Below are 18623 nucleotides of genomic sequence, written 5' to 3' on the forward strand. Positions count from 1 at the left end.
AAGGTAAAAGTTGAAGAACAAGAATAAGGAAAGACTAATTTTGTGCTAGTTTTTAAGGTAGATTATCAAAAGCTTGTTTCAAAGAGTAAGGCTTGTGAATTTCTCAAGCTAATTAAGTATAGTGAATACAGTGTAGTTGAGAACTTAATAAAATGCCAACCAAAATATCATTGTTATCACTACTGTTGCATTTAAAGCCCTATTGTAATGCCTTGCTTAAGGTTTTAAATTAGGTTTATATATCTCATAATATATCTGTTAAAAATGTTAATCATCTGGCTAAAAATTTGGTGGTTGTAAATTACATAGCTTTTAACGACAATAAGGTTCCTCCGAAAGGTTGAGAAAGTACTACGGCTCTCCACATCACTACTAAATACAAAAGTAATGCTATGGAAAAAGTTCTCATTAATAATGGCTCTTCAATTAATGTCATGCCTATGTCAACATTGGTTAGATTGCTAGTTGACATCTCTTATATAAGAACTAACTAAATGGCAGTTCGAGCCTTCAACAAAACCTGAAGAGAAGTGATAAGAAAAATCAAGATACCATTACAAATTGATCCTTGTACCTTTGATATCAAATTTTGAGTGATAAATATCTCACCATCATAAAGTTATTTATTAGATAAATTATAGACTCATATGGCAAGTGTTATGCCATCCTCACTACACTAGAAGGTCAAGTTTATTGTAAATGATCATCTTGTGTGTATGTATCTAGTGAAAAAGATTTGCTTGTAACCAAGGTTCCATATCTTTCATGTGTGTATAGACTATCACTTTTATTTCTTCTTTCAATTTGTTGTTATATCTTTCATGCCAATGCATGTTGCCAATATACTTTCAATTTTACCTATTTTCAAGTTTCCAAATAATGAAAATAATGATAACAATAATCTAGGTTCGATTTTGAAAATCTAATGTAAATTGGTGAACTTGATAATGAAGATGACTTAGATGACTATACCTTGCTTCTTGATTTGCTAAGATTAATAGAACAAAAAAGAAAACCAATTGAGCCCTATCAAGACATTATAGAGACAATAAATTTAAGAGATTTTAAAAATGTAAAAGAAGTCTAAATTGGCATTTTGCTTCTTTCAGTTGATAGGCAAAGATTATAGGGTTTATTTCACGAATATGTGGATGTATTTACTTGGTCATATCAAGATATGCCAAGGCTTAATATTGGAATTATAGAGCATAAGTTACCTCTAAAGCCAGAATATAAGCTAGTACAATAGAAATTGAGGTGCATGAAGCCAAAAATGTTGTTAAAAATTAAGAAGAAAGAGAAAAAGTAGTTTGATGCAAGTTTTTTAGAAGTGGCCAAATATTCTAATGGGTGGCCAATATAGTTCTAGTTCATAAAACAGACAGAAAGGTTTGAATATGGGTGGACTATCAAGATATAAATAAAGCGAGTCCAATAGATAACTTTTCATTATCTCATATTGATACTCTTATGGAAAATACTGCAAGGCATTCCATGTTCTCGTTCATGAATGGTTTTTTTTTCATACAATCATATTAAGATGGCTATGGATGACATGAAAAAAAATCACATTTGTAATAATGTGAGGCATATTTTACTACAACGTCAAGCCATTTAAGTTAAAAAAATGTAGGAGCTACATATTAAAGAGCAATGATAACTCTCTTTCATGATATGATGCATATCAAAGTAAAGATATATGTGGATGATATAATTGTAAAGTCTTATGAAGAAGAGGACTGTGTTGTCAATCTCATAAAATCATTTGAAAAATTGAGAAAATTTTAATTCAAGTTGAATCATGCCAAATGTATATTTGGTGCTAGATCTAGAAAGTTATTAGGCTTTATAGTCAATGAAAAAGGAATTAAAGTTTACCCTAATAAGATACATGCCATTTAGAATTTGTCTTTTACTTTCGCATAAAAAAATACGAGGATTTTTTGGGTGATTTAATTAAATTTCTCGTTTTATCTCTCAACTCACTCATAAATGTGATTTTATTTGCAAGCTTTTTTATAAGAATAATCCTAATGAGTGGAATAATGAATGTCAGGAAGCTTTCAACAAAGTGAAAAAATATTTGTCAAATTCACCTGTGTTAGTGCCACCTATTACAAGAAGGTCATTGATTTTATATTTGATAGTATACAAGAATTCAATGGGATATGTGCTGGGACAACAAGTTAAAATTGACAAAAAGGAATGAGCCATGTATTATTTAAGCAAGAAATTTACTTAATAAAAAAAGAATAAGCCATTTATTATTTGAGTAAAAAAATTACTGAATATGAGTCCAAGTATTCCCCAATAGAAAAGATATGTTATGCATTGGCTTGGTCAACTCGTAGGCTCGGATAGTACCTTTTATACCACATTACTTGGCTCATAGCAAAATTAGATTCTCTCAAGTACATCTGTGAGAATCTGTCATTGTCTGAGAGAATTGCAAGATGACAAGTAATGCTTTCTGAGTATGAAAGTATATATGTAACTCAAAAAGCAATTAAAGGTAGTAAAATAGCTAAATTCTTGGCAGATGTGCTACTGATGACTATGAGCCAATGAAGTTTGATTTTATTGATAAGGATTTGATGAATATTTTCAAGTTGACAAGGGAGAGCCTATTGAGAAGTCATAAAAAATGTACTTTAATGGAGTTTCAAATGCTTTAGGGTATGAAATTGGGGGTAGTTTTAACATCTCCATATGGGAATTATTACCCAATTACTATAAGAGTAAATTTCAACTACACAAATAATGTTACTAAATATGAAGCTTATGTTATAGGTTTGCAAGTAGCAATTGAAAGAAAAATTAAAGTTTTGAAAGTTTTTAGTTATTCCACCTTAGTTCTCTATCAGTTTTGAGGGGAATGAGAGACAAGGGATTCAAAGTTTGTCTAGTTCAAAAATATATTTAAGATTTGATCAAGCAACTTGAAGAAATTCAATTTAAACATTTACCTATAGAAGAAAAATCATATTGTTGATGCTCTAGCGACTTTGATTGTTATTTGATTGCTATGATCAAGTTAGATGCTAATACTGAAATCTAACCCATTAAACTAGATGTGGAAGATTCACCAGCACATTATTTTAGTGTGAAAAAATAAGTTGATAGGAAACTATGGTACCATAATATCTTACAATATATTAAAAATCAGAGTTATCCTAAGCACGTAACTAGAATGATAAAAGGATTATTAGAAGGATGGTTATAGGATTCTTCCTTAATGGAGAAATTTTTTACAAAATAAGCCAAGACAAAGTGCTTTTGAGATATGTGAATATTGTTGAAGCCAAAAAAATCTTTGAGAAGGTTCATAATGGATTTGTTGAGCTCATGCTAATAGTCATATGATGACTAAACAGATTATGAAGGTAAGCTATTACTAGTTGATCATAGAAAGTAACTGCATTGACTATGCAAAAAAATATCATAAATGTTAAATCTATGATGATAAGATTGATGCATTGCCAAATGCTTTACGTGTTTTGATACCTCATTGGCCATTTTCTATGTGGGGCATGAACGTTATTGGGCCAATTGCTCTAAAAGTTTCAAATGGGTATAGGTTCATTTTTTTTGTGATTAACTATTTTACAAAATGGGTGAAAGCTGCACCATATGCTAATATTATACGATCAGTAATCTACAAGTTTATAAATAAAGAAATCATTTGCAAATATGGACTCTAAAGAATGATCATTTTTAATAATACTAACAATTTAAATAGTAAAATGATGCAAGAAGTTAGTGTTTTATTCAAAATTAAGTATCACAATTTGGCATCATATCACCTAAAGATGAATGGAGCAGTAAAGGCTGTAAATAAAAATATAAAAGAGGATTTTGAAAAAGATGTTGATACCTATAAAAACTAGCATGAAAAGTTTCATTTTACTTTGCATGCTTATAGAACCTAAGTCCATACTTCTATTGGAGCTACCTCATTCTTATTAGTTTATGCAATGGAAGTTATGTTGCTTGTTGAAGTTGAGATTTCTTCCTTAAAAGTTCTAAGAAAAGTTGAATTAAAAGACACAAAATAGGTTCGAGATCACTATTAGTAGTTAAACTTTATTGAAAGAAGAGGCTTACGGTACTTTACCATGATCAATTATATTAGAAATGAATGATAAGAGCTTATAATAAAAAGGCTCATCTTCATCATTTCCAAAAATGAGAGTTAGTTTCAAAGAGAACTTTTCCAGGTTAGTATGATAATAGAGAAAAATGGACACTAAATTGAAAATGTCTATATGTGGTGAAAAAAGCTTTTTCGAAAGAGGCATTGATCTTAGCAAAAATTGATGGTGATAATTTGCCTAACCTAATAAATTCCAATGCTGTGAAGAAGTATTTTGCATAAAAGAGAAAAAATAAAAATGGAAAAAAATGAAAAGGTGGATTCAAATTGAAAACCTGAAAAAGGTAGTTTGAATCAAAGGAATGATGTCTACGTTGAAAACCCTAAAAGACAGCTTAGATATGGGAAAAAGTGTAGCATCATTTGAGAATCTCAAAATATAGGGGAAAATGTGGTTTAAAGGGCTTTAAAGGATTAAGAACATTAGTTGTATGCGCTTTTAAGATAGAATGTTGGATTTATTTATCATGGTTATTGATTTCTTTAGGGAAATGTATCCATATTCAAACATTTACCTTTATAACTTGATTACCGTGTTTCTATCCATCGCCATATTTGTTACCATTTCTTTCAATAAAAAGCATTTTCTTTATTTATTTCATTTTAATGCATTTTTTTCTTATCCTTTATCAATTAAAAAAATGAATGATTCCATTGCATTTGTCATGATGAATAAATTAATAAGAATATGAAAGATCCCTGCATTACTTTAAAAAGATAATAAAGATGAAAGTAAAAAAAAAAATGAAATGAAAGTAAAAGGCCTAGTAAGATATTGATACTTAAGAGTTTTTAGCTTATAGAAGATGGAAAGAATGAATGATGAGATTACCAAAGACCATGGGGTAATTATTACTTAAGAGATGAAGAAAAAAGACATAAAAGTTAAGGAATGAAGCATTAAAAGGATCTTGAGAACCTTTTGCCACAATTAGAGTTGCTTTCATGACATTGCGTTCATGCATTGCATTCATAAACATTGTATTCATGTAAATTGTTTGGTATGAAGTTGTGATATTAGATCTTGAAATGGTGATTAATGAGATTGTGAAATGTTTTTACTTGATTTTAATCATTGGTGGAGGATAATTTTTAAAGATAAGATTTTGATTCTTGATAAAAAAAAATTTTGAAAAAAATAAGTAAGGTAGAGATCCTTAATTGAAGAAATATTTTTATAAAAATAAGACCTTTTGATAAGGTTTTGATCCTCGTATGAGAAAAATCTTATGAAGATGAATTTCAATCTTCAAATGAGGAAGTGGTTGAAAAGATATGATGTAACCTTTGGGTGAAGGAAATGATTTCAAGAAAAGTTGGTAAACCTTGGTTAAGAAGCCTTTTATAATCTTTTAAAGTTATTAAGCCTCTGATGAGAGAAGCCTTTTATATTTTTCAAAGTTGTTGAACCTCTAATGAGATAAGCCTTTTATATTTTTTAAAATTATTGAGTCTATGATAAAATGAGCCTTTACTATATTTTAAAGTTGTTGAGCCTCTGATGAGATGAGCTTTTCATACTTTTCAAGGTTGTTAAGCCTCGAAGAGATGAGCTTTTTAAAATTTTTTAAAGTTGTTGAGCCCTTGATGAGAAGAGCCTTTTATATTTTTCAAAAATTATTGAGCTTTTGATAAGAGGAGCATTTTAAAATTTTTTGAAATTATTGAAGCTCTAATGAGAGAAGCCTTTTTATAATTTTTTTAAAAAGTTGTTGAGCCTCTATTTAGAGGAGCCTTTTATGTTTTTCAAAAAGTCTTAGAGTTTTTGTTTAAAAAATCTTTTCAAAAAAATTGTTAAGTCAATTAAGATCTGGATATAAAGGTTGTCTACATCTTTACACAACTCTTGTTTCATAGAAAATACACAAAAAAGGATAATTGTAAACACTATATTTAGTCTGGTGTCTAATTTGTGTCTAAAATTGAATTTTAGGGTTTTTTTTTATTTTGCTTAATTTGTTTAATTTAGGGATATTTATTAATTTATTGGTTTATGGTATTTAAAAAAAGAAAAGAAAAAAAAAGAGTTTAGTCTAGACTAAAAGAAAAGAAATAGGTTTGGGGAAGGATGGATTCTAATTTGGGTGATTGAATTGAAAGTCCAATTGAAAGAAGAATGTACATGGGCTTATTTTAAGAAGAAGATGAGAAGGAGACTTAGATTAAAAATCCAAGATTTAGTTCAATTAGGAGAAGGGATCAAGAAATCTTGTTTTAATATAATTAGGATTAAAGGCCTATTTAAAGATCCCATTAGCAATAAGGAGAAATCAATTAGAAAAGAAAAACAAGAAAGTAAAAAAAATATTCATGAGTCAATTGGCAAAATAAAAGAAAAAAAAAATCAGGCAATGTTGTTTTCTTTTGATTTTTTGAGATAATTCGTTGGTTTGATTTTTGGATCAATTAGGAATTGAGGGATTTAGATTTAGGGAAACAAAAAAAAAAGAAGAAATTGAGATCAAGTTCATATTTTCTAGGATACTTTTGAAAAATCTAGAATTTTCTAGGTTTGGTTGAATTTTTTTATTAATTTTCAGGTTAAGTTTGAAAGTTTTAATCAATTTTTTGGCAATTTGGGTTTCTCAATTGAAGTCTCGATAGGTTTCAAGTTTACATCACTAACTTTTAGAATTTGTTGCTAAAATCTGGTTTGCGTTGAGCTTTTCGATTGGCATTCAAGTGGCCCTATAGAGAAGTTAGAGAAAAAAATCTAGAGAGAGAAAAGGAAAGAGAAAAGTGAGGAAAAAAAAAAGAAATTGGGTTTTATAGCTCTCCCCATAACATGCCATTTTGCCTTTCAATAAGCCCAAGAGTTTGAATTTTATACCAGGTTCTTGACCCAACCTGATTGCAATCCGCTTTCCATTTGCTGAGAGCTAATTCAAATAGTCAAAGTGCTTTTTTTTTCTCTACAACTAAGCCAAATCGCGTATTTGTTGAGCCAAGCCGATTCCTTTAGTAACTTTTTTTTTAGTTAATTTATTTAATTTATTTATTCATTTTAATGTTTATATATTTGTTTAATTAATTTGTAAGATAAAATAAAATAAAATAATTATGTAAAAAAAATTCGACGAACGATGAAATTTTTAAAAAAGTTACAAGTTTCTTAGAAATTTCTAGATGAGAGATTATTTTCTAAATTCGACCAAAATGTTGGAAAATTTAGAAATTGGTCTCAATATCAGAATTTTTAATTATTTCTAATTTAAAAAATTAAAATTAAAAATAAATTATGATGATTTAATTGCATGATTAATTATTGGATAAATTGTGATTATATGTAGTAAATTTTGTATTTGATTATTATATTTTATTGGAATGTGTATTTTATTTTATATATTTAAATTAATTCAATTCCATAAAATACTTAATAAATCCGATGATAGAGCATTTTCAAGAAAAGTGTATTATTTGAATACTCTTAAGATAAAAATATTTTTAAGAGGTCGACTAAAGTGTTGAAAAAAACCAAAAAATATTTTCAATATTTAAATATTAAAATTAACAAAATTTATAAATTAGAAATAAAATGGAGATCATTTTAATAAAGGCTGAAAAATATTTTAAGATTAATTGGTATCAATTTGTCAGTATTGTAAGAGGGCTATAATCTTTTTTACACATAACCGAACTTTCAAATTCAATTTTGTTTAGAGGACTAGAACCTAATCTTTTTTGGTACATTTAGTCAAGTTGAGGATAATCTTAGAAGTGATAGATTCACTTAAGTGACTAATCATATCTAAATAAAAAAATATTAATGACGATTCCATATTTTGTGTCAAATGGGTTAGTTCTCATACTTACATATTATAATAATTATATTTGGCTAAAATTATTATAATACTCTCTAACCATAATTAAAAAAAAAAAAGCCCTTTTAATTACTTCATACAATACATCTTCTACCATAATTATGAAAATATCTCTCATATTATAATTGGTTAGAATTGTTATAATGCCATATAAACATAATTACGAAAATATCCTTTTGATTGTTTCATAATTTACACATTAAATTTTAACATCCATACAATATTATTAAATTAATCCCTTTAGCGATAATCATAATACTCTTTTAATTACTTCACAATTGAATTACATACATCTAAATTGATTGTAATGCCCATTTTTCTATAATTATCTAAAATTACTATAATACCCTTCTTAACATAATTACTAAAATAATTTTCTTACCATAATTGACCAAAGTTATTATAATGTCTCTACAATTATAATTACGAAAATGCCCTCCTACCATCATTACCCAAATTACTATAATGTTCTTACTACCATAATTACAAAAATAGCTCTCATATTATGATTTACCAAAATTACTATAATATTCTCTAATCATAATTATGAAAATGCCCTCTTATCCTAATTACAAAAATACCCCTCATATTATAATTGTTTAAAATTATTATAATACCCTTTAACCATAATTATAAAAAAAAAAAATACCATTTGGTTGCTTCATATAATACCTCCTACCATAATTTCGAAGATACCCCTCATATTATAATTGGCCAAAACTATTATAATACCCTTCAAGTATATTTACGAAAATACCTTTTTTATTGCTTTATAATTACACATTAAGTTTTAATATCTATACAATAATATAAAATTAATTCCCTTAGAAATAATCATGATACCCTTTTAATTACTTAACAATTGAATTACATGTATCCAAATTAACTATAATGCCATTCTTTTTATTATTAACTAAAATTATTATAATGTTTCTCCTAACATACTTACTAAAATAACCATTTTACCATAATTGGTCAAAGTTAATATAATACCTTACAACCATAATTATCGAAATGCTCTCCTATCATTATTTTCCAAAATTACTATAATGATCTCCTTTCATAATTATAAAAATACCCCTCATATGATAATTTGAAAGAATTACTATAATACCTTATTATCATAATTACGAAAAATATCTCTTTTATTACTTTATAATTACATATTCAATTTTAATATCCATACAATTATATGAAAGTGATCCATTTGGAAATGGTCATAATGCCCTTCTAATTGCTTGACAATTGAATGACATACATCCAAATCAACTGTAATACCTCTCTTATAATAATCAACTAAAAATTACTATAATACTCATCTTAACATAATTACTAAAATATCTCTTTTATTATAATTAGCCAAAGTTACTATAATGCTCTTACAACTATAATTACAGAAATACTCTTCCACCATCATTAGCTAAAATTACTATAATACCCCTCCTACCATATTATCTTATTACCCTCTTATCATATTTATTCTAATTTAGTAAATTAATATTTCTAACTTGATAAAAGGGTGTCAGAACCCTTCATGATTTTCTTTTCATTTTTTTTCATTTTTTTTCATTTTTGGGATTTTTTGGTATTTATTTTTTTAATAGATAAATTTTATGAAAAAGAAGCCAATTAAGATATTGCACGTCACTTTTGTTTTTTTTTTTTTTTATCTTTCATTTTTTATTTTTTAATTAAATAAATTTTATAAAAAATATGATAAATAAAAATGACAAAATAAAAAAATTTTACCGCAACAATGTGCAGATATTTTTCTAAGACAATATTATTATTGATCCAAATACTTAAACCACACCAAAAAAAAATCTGCCATTTGGAGGGATATAAATGGGACCACCTTCCTTCAAAGGAAAGTTGATCTTTTGGGACCATTTGAAAAATGGCTGGATTGCCACAACGATATTTTCTTTCTTCAATATATATATCTTCTTGTGATCCGAGCAAAATTTTATGATTGAATTTGCTGATGATGTTGATATCTACGGCCATATTAAAGAAAACAAATGTATTTAAATGCTGATTTTGTTCCTTTTTCTTTCTGTTTTTATCATTTTTTTTCAGGTAGTGTTAGTGGAAGGGTCATCTTCCCTTGGCCAAACCTCTATCCCTCACCACATTAATCTCGATTGAGGTCCTGGTCAAATGGTTACATAACTTGACCATGAGAAAAGGCTTTACCCTGGGGGGTACTTTGATCCCCTTGATTTAGCTAGCCTCTGATCCTGCAACTGGCGCCAATCAAGCATTAATCCAGGCTTGCCATGGTAGCCTTCATCATCTTTGGAATCCACGCTACAACAACTGGAAAGGATCCAATCACCTTCATTGCTAGCTTTAACAATTGATGGTTAATTTGGGGATAACAATTTGAATCATTTAATTTTATGTTCTTGTAAAAAAAAATAGAGAAATCTTATTTGCATGGCAACAGACTATTTGTTGATGATACCATCAAATTAAAATAGTCAAATTCAATCATGAGCAAAGAAAAGCCAAGAAAATTAAAATGGGCCAAGCAAAATAAGGATTTATGAGCTGTTTGGGCCATCATCCTTGGATTTGTGGTCCTATATTGGAAGAAAATAATGTTCCCACTATAGACACCAAAACGCAGGAGTATATTTTTTAGAGAAGGAAAATAGGAAATTCATATTCACCATTATAGCAAAACCTACATCCTAAGGTCCTATCCCACCCTACCTATTGCTTTTGCTTTCGCTAAATGATATTCTTATTCTATGAAGATCACTTGATTAAAAATTAGTCAAGGGGATGATTTAGTGAGTGGTCACACTTTTACTTTTTTATTTTAAAGTATTTTTAATTATAATTTAACTATAAAATAAAAAATAAAAATAATGGAACCATAAAAAAGAAAAGGTAAAAACGAAGACAAAAGCCTTCACCAAATACCAAAAACCGACCAAACTTATAAAAAAAAGGTTGTTCTACGTACTGCATTATTGTTAATATCAGGAGAGTCAATCAATCATGATAATGGAGCAGGATTGATAGGTTGATGGGCTGGTGCCTGGGTTGGGTTGCAATAGGGCAAAATGGTTTTGGATTGGTAGTAAAGTAAACTATAAATAAAGTAAGCAAGCAATCAGCAATGTGAGCTGCTCCTTGACCAAAAAGAAAAAACAAAGGCATATCCCAACATTTTGAACAGAGAATCAGTTCAATCTTTTTAATTACTTCGTGACGTGAAATTAATTTCCTGTTATCCAAATATATTGGTTGGTGATGATGAATGAGTTTATACAAAATGTACAAAACAGATGGAGTGGAGTTCATCGAGATAGTCCTGTTTCGTTTTGGTCACAAGCGAAAAGCCCAAAAAGAGGGAGAGACCCTAGAAAAGTGGCATGTGAATTCAATCTGTAACTTTTAATCAACTTTGAAAACATCCTACTACTACTGCATTTTTGTCAATTGATTCTTTTAAAGCAAATTCATTCTTTCTTCACTTGTTGTCAATTGGCTCTTTCTATTTGTAATTGTTTCAATACAAGTACTTACTCTTGAAAACAATGATTTTTAACCTTTAAAAAATATTATTAATCAAATAAAATACATACTTACGATCTAACAAAGAAAGGTTATAAAATATAATTATGACATTCATAATTAATTATTATATAAATTAATATATAATATTAATCAAATGCTTAAAAATTAGGAGTTCAAGTTAATTTAAATGAGTAATTTTTAAAAAATAAATTAAATAAATAAAAATAAAAAATAATATATTATTTAATATTAAAAATTTTTCATGAATAAAACTTAATTATCGGTCATTACTCTTACTCATTAGTAAAACTCAAGTGGCAAGTAAAACCCAACTCCTAGTTCTAAACAGAAATAGGACTTTTTTTTTTTCAGTAAAATAAAGAGCAAATTAGCAAAACTTTGCAGCCCATGGAATACACGTCTTGCAACGTTCCACTTTACAGAAAAAGTAGGATAAATAAATGGTGAGTTGTGATAGCTTCTTTGGTCCACATTTCTAGCTAAATGAAGTATTCAACACATCACGCCCTACGCAAAACATAGGCAAAGAGAAAAGGGACAGAAGCCAAGCCAGCAAGGGCAATCAAAAAAATATTTCAACCATCCCAAACTCCAACATTTTCTCTTCCCTTCCTTTCCTTTCCTTTCCTTTCCTATCGTTTCTTTCTCTTCACTTATAATTTTCCTTTATTTTTATTCACATGCAATCCATTCATTTTCTTCAAATCTAACTGCACTTTTCATCAATCATCAATCTGTTGTTTCTTTTTTTTTTTATGTGATAAAAATCATATCTCTGTATTTAAAGCTTTTTGTCTTTTTCTTTTGATACACAAAAAAAATTTCTCTCTTTGTATTTTTTCTGTGTTTTGTAAAGATCTGGTGGGTGGTGGATACATGGGGAGGTTATTTGTGGTGAATCTTGAAGGAAAGGTTTATAGCTGCAAGCACTGCAAAACCCATCTTGCTCTTTGTGAGGATATTGTCTCCAAGGTTATTCTTTTTTTTTTTTCCTTAAATTTGATTGCTTTAACTTCTGTCTGATAATCTTGTCTTACTTCATCTGGCTGTCTTTAATTTTTTTTATTGGCCAACAAGATTTTAATTTGTTTGCTTGTGCTGTGTTTATGTAATGATGGTTTTAATTTTGATTAGGGGATATCTGAGGTTCAATCACTTTATTATTGCAGAGCATTTATTATTAGGAGTAGTATTTAATACACATTTTCTTTTTCGATGAACTTTATAATTAATGGGATTCCATGATTAATTAGATTGAGATTTCTTCTATTTTTAAACTAGGAATTTGAATAATCCATGTTGGTCTTTGTGGCTTTATGATGCATTGAAATTAAACAGTATAGTGAGGTTGCATAGGTGTTAGTTTGGTGTCTTTTGGAAAGGCATGGCACTACACAATGATGGCAAATTGGTGGTCTTTAGGAAAAACATTTTCTTTTGTATTTGAAAGGACTTCTGCTAGAGATCAAACCTGCTATGTGGAAATGTTATACCTTTTATTATGGTATGGCCTGCAACATAGAAGCCCAAGCTAACACAAGGAATCTAATTCTCAATCCGAAAGTAGTTGGATCTGCTGTTTGAGTTCTTTTTCCTCATTTATCCCTGATCGAGGGGTACATCCTCCAAAAGAATGTAGGGATGCCAAGTTTATCCTTTAGTACTACAACACGCGAATTCTCATCTCTATGTCTCTCTTCATTTGCATTTATGATATGACCTAAAATTATGAATTTAGATTTTGCATTTTTGTTTCTGTGATAATTGACACTTCATACTAACAATCGAGTCTGAAAGCCATGCTACTGTGAAGAAGATGGTAACCATCTTATGCACTGAGATCAATTACTTGTAAGTTAAAATGCATATACTTGAGTTAGGAGCCGCTTAGTGGATGATAATTATGGTAAATAAGGGAGATTGTGCTTAAATGTTAAAGTGTTAATTAAATTTACCTTTAGTTTCTAGAAGAAAATCGGGCAATTATATGTTTCATTTGCACATTGGCGTAGTTCATTATTTTGGATTTTTTTTTCTTTCAATCTTTCACATTGCCATTAATGATTTTCATGGTGTCCAAGTTTGTTGGGGTTCTCTTAGAAGCACAATTTCTAACTATGTGTTTTGCCTGTGTTCTTTTATTCAGTCCTTCCACTGCAGGCATGGGAAAGCGTATCTCTTCAGTAAGGTGTAAGTTTTCTTGATGTTAGGCACCTCATCAGTATGTATTAATACCAAATCTGTCTAGAATTACTCTGAACAGGACCAACAACTCTAATATATGCCTATGCTACAAGGTGCCAGCTACTTCTATTGTGATACAATTAACGAGGGGGTTGTCAAACTATCTTGTACTCGTAATCTTTTGCTTAATGGATGAGGAAAAATTCTGCTTGTTGATTCTTACAATTTGTTTAGTTCACTTAGAGCAAGGTAAGAGCCTTTAATTGCTCAATAGCATAAGGTTTCTTTCCCCCTCTTATCTTTGTCATTTAGCCTTTCTGACTACAAGGCAGATCAGGAGAGATGAATGACTGGATGGGGATTGCAGGTATCTTATTTTAATCAGCTAAACAGTGAACTAGCATGGACTTTATTTCAAGGATAGACTTTAAGGACATCCTAGTTACATGATCTTTTGAGAAAATGAGATTTCACGTTATCCGTGTACAATGATCATTTTCATAGATAAATTCTCATCTTGCATTATTTGTCAGAGTGAATGTTTCTGCTGGGGAGAAGGAAGATAGAATTATGATGACAGGGTTGCACACTGTGGTTGACATCTTCTGTGTTGGGTGTGGATCAATTGTGGGGTGGAAATATGTAAGCTTTAGTGTTACATATTCAAAATTCATGGTTTATGTATCTTTGCTTGTTGCTGTTAGTTACACGATAGTTTCTTTCAGGAAATTGCCCAGGAGAAGAACCAGAAGTACAAGGAAGGAAAATCTGTCCTCGAACGGTGAGTAAATAATAAGAAATATGATTTGGGTCAAAGGGGATGTTCTTAATAGAGATTTTCTGGATCATGCTGTTGAGCAGGTTTAAGGTGTCTGGTCCTGATGGAAACAATTACTGGGTCAGCCATGAAACACGTGGGTGGGAGTGATGCAGATGATGTTTGATTAACAATGAATTCTGGTCTAATTCCAATTGTACATTCTTTAACCCCATAATCTCATTTAGCACATGTGAATCCTTAAAACTGGGCATTCTTTATTTAAGCGGCTTGTCCAACTTGCTATGCAAAACATGATTGGAAACATTGAATTTTTTAATTTGATTTAGCTAGTGTCCAAATCTTACTGAATATTGTTTTCCAAATTGAAGTTTCAGTTGTCGATATTGATGGACTAGTAGTAGGATGTCTGCCTTTACTCAGAATGCTATCATTTGCATCATTTTTAATACTGTCATTGGCAAATGAGCTGAAGGCTAAACCCACTTTTTCTTTTTTGGTACATGAGCCGTGGAATTCATCGATCAAATTTTAGTAATTCTACTATCTGACATTTGTTTTTGTTAAGATGTTCAATTCAGGTGTTCAAATCTGTAGCTAAAATGAACACATTGAATATCTTCACCAAATTCAAGGCCTAGTTGGGCTTGAGCCTTTTATCAAGAACTTCATTTGGACCATTTCCCACGCAAGTGATACTGAAAATATAAGTGTTCTTTTGCTCATAACTGAAAAAGAAAAAAAAAATCATTTACTCCATCATCTTCTTTTATTCTTTTTTGGGTTAAAAACATAATTGATCCCTAAACTTTATATTTTCTGTAACATTGGTATTTAAAGAATTAAAACTATCACATTAGTACTTGAATTTTAATTACGCAACTCAATTTATTCCAAAACTTAACTTTGTTAGAAAAAAGATAACGTACTTGAAATGGTCAATTAAATAATATTGATTGTCATTAAAATTCTGTCATATAATCAAATTTATTCATCATATATCAATTTCAAACCTAAAAAAAAAAAAAAAAAATTTTATTTTTTTAATTCGAGATAAAAAAAAAAGATAATTTTGACAGAGAAGTTTTCTTTTTCTGTAACTTTAAGAAGAAAAAGAAATAGTTAACCAAAACAAAGAGGGATTATAATGTGGCTATTTAGAATTTGAAATCGTATGACTTCCTCTGGATATTTAGGGAAGTTACTTCAATTTTATGCCTCTTTCAATCATTTTCCTTTTTTCTTTGCATCATCTTCAAATGGTAGAAAGTAGATCTACCTCAAGTTCAAAATCAACAAATCATTCAAAAAAAATTTTTTGTCATTGTGGATTAAAGACTTCAATTTACACCTTTACCACTACATGGAATAGAGGAAAGAAATTTTATGATAGCCCAAAATACAAAGAGGAATGCAACAATATTGGACACTGAATTGGATTTTAAATTCAAGTTGAATAACAAAATTAGGAATTTAATTGGATTTTGATTAAGGGTAAACTTAGAAAAATGGCTACTAAATTCTTTTTGTATTTCAATTTTTTAGTCTTAATTATTAACTCAATCAATATTGGTTGAACAAATGTATATTGAATTATACGGAAATGTAGGTTTTGAGTTAAGGTTGAATAACAAAATTAGGGATTGATTCAAGGTTAAATTAGAAAGTTTGATATTGTATTATTGTTTGATTTTGATTTATTAATGTTACTAAGAGCTATAATATTACATTTGTTAAAACAATGTGTACTGAATTTGTTAGTAATATAGGGTTATATTGAATTGTTGTAGACAATTTTTGGTTGTATACTTAATTTTGACTATTGATTTTTATATTTATCTCATTGATGCTGATTGGTGGGTTTTTTCTATTAGGTTGAAAGGAATGATGATGAACTTACTCTAGAGGTTCACCTGAGAAATTTGAATAAAGAACTAATGAATCAAAATAATGTTTTATTGATAGAAAACAAAGAGTTAAAGATTGAGAATACATAACTGAAGATATCTTTCAACACTGATGAATTGAATAGCTTAGTGAATAACGTTAGAAATAAAAAAGATAAGACAAAAACATACAAGGAAATGTCTATACAAGATAGCCATGGTAGTTTCATGAATCATGTTCTTAGTTTATATTTTTGGCAATAAGTAGATGTTTATGCATTATTTAAATATTTAACAATATTGATGTTAGGATATTACTATGTAGGTTAAGTTACTTTTAAGTTTAACTCTAAACAATGTTGATTTCTAAGTTAAGATGTAATATGGTGCCTTTTTATTACATATTAATTTCATATCAATTTATTGAATGGTTACTTGTGCACTATTTTATTGTCTGTTAAAGCAATTTGAGATAAACATGAAATTTCTTTGTTAAATTGTAAGATATGAAAACTTGTACAAATTTTTTTTTACAGATGCATATGTTTTTTTAAATATGAAAATTTGTTAAATAGTTATGAAATCTCTTAACCAATTTTACAGAGGCAAAACTTGTGCCTGCAGAGAATTGATAAAAACCAATCTTTTAGACCTGATCAAGCTTATTGATAAAAGGCATATATATTGTAGTGATTTGATAGAGGATGGACTAAAAAGTACTCAATTTATATAATGTAAGCACTAAACATGAGTTATTATATTGATAAATGCATATATATTATCAAAATGGTAACAACAAAAGCTATCATATTGATAAAAGGCAAATATACTAGTTAATTGTTAATTACATCAAAAATGGCAACAAAAGCTATCATATTCTTGATTATATCCAAAATGGCAAAAAGAAAACAATTGATTAAACTTTGTATCAAAATGTAACAGCTACAATGTTGATCACAACCACATTATAACAAAATGGAAGTTATGTATAACAAAAAGTTATCAATTTCTCAATCGCATTATGTTGGGGATTCGGGGCCTCCAAATCTTAGGTTTCATTGACTTGTTCTCCACATTAGTTTTGGTCTATCTTTTGCTTATATAACTATTTTCTTGAGTGATCAATATGTGATCAGTATCTAGTCTTCTCATTTTTCTTTCTAACAAATAAACTTTCAGATTCTACTATCCAATGCAAAGTTTATTACACTTTAGATATTTACATAGTAGGTTTATGGTAAATAAAATAGTATGATATTCACACATAATTATATACCTTAAAAAATCCAATAGGTTTATAGTCATCTTCTTCCATGGTTAAGTTTGCATTTTCTGGTTCATAATTAGCAGTAGCAAAGCCTAGTTGCTATGTTGTTTTAAGGCCTGTTTTAGGGATGCTAATCAACATTTGGCCTCTAAAACTAGGCTATAAATTTATTATATAATTAATTTAAAATCTTACAAATATTAATAAAATTAAAAACAAACTAATAACATGTTTAAACACTTACATTTAATATTTGCAATCCAATCTTCTCATTAGTATAAATTCTCAATCCTTATATTTTTTTTCTTCATTTTTGTTTCAAATGCACCAACCTTAACAACAAATTTTCTTTAAGACCTTACTGTTGCATGTTTAATTTTTGTTATTGGTTGTTTAGGGGATTGTGTTTCTAAAGGGGATGCTACTTCTACAAAGATTGGTGTCTTTGCAAGTATTTATGTTTCTATAAGGGCTGTTGTTTCTACAGGTGCTAATTTTTTACCCATTGAACTTTTTAAACTTTTACCTCTTGATCTTTTTAGTGTAGTTATAGAGCTTATAGGGGTTGCTATTTCTACAAAAATTTGTATAGAGACTAGGGTTTGTGATGTTAATGTTTTTTGTTTTCTACCACTTCAACCCTTTAAACTTCTACCCCTTAATCCTTTTAGTGTAGTTATAGAGTTTATAGGGGCTGCTGTTTCTACAAGTGTTTATAAAGGGGTTAGGGTTTGTGATGTTGATGTTGCTAGTTTTCTACCCCTCGAATCTTTTAATCCTCTTGATGTAGTTGTACAGTCTTGGTTGAAACTCATATGAAAAAAGAAAATAGGTCTTAAAGCCAATCTTGATTAATTATTTAATTTAGAAATACAAACTAGATACACATTTTTTACTTGAAACCTAGATCTAAAATCAACAATAGCTTCTTTTTGAAGACCTTGTGCAGATCCAACATTTACAAGAGATGAAGCTTTAGGAT

General features: G+C 28.9%; 1 pseudogene across 1 annotated transcript; it reads left to right on the forward strand.

Moving 5' to 3' along the window:
• The first annotated feature begins 11990 nt into the window (after positions 1 to 11990).
• Positions 11991 to 14839, forward strand: LOC111294455 (protein yippee-like; annotated as a pseudogene). Its single transcript, XR_016327574.1, has 5 exons — positions 11991 to 12498; positions 13673 to 13716; positions 14244 to 14352; positions 14436 to 14491; positions 14572 to 14839. The product of XR_016327574.1 is annotated as a protein yippee-like (transcript).
• The last annotated feature ends 3784 nt before the right edge of the window (positions 14840 to 18623 follow it).

Source organism: Durio zibethinus, chromosome 14 (genome assembly GCF_047325235.1).
Source record: "Durio zibethinus cultivar Kanyao isolate XHJ-2024 chromosome 14, ASM4732523v1, whole genome shotgun sequence".
Lineage (NCBI taxonomy): Eukaryota > Viridiplantae > Streptophyta > Magnoliopsida > Malvales > Malvaceae > Durio > Durio zibethinus.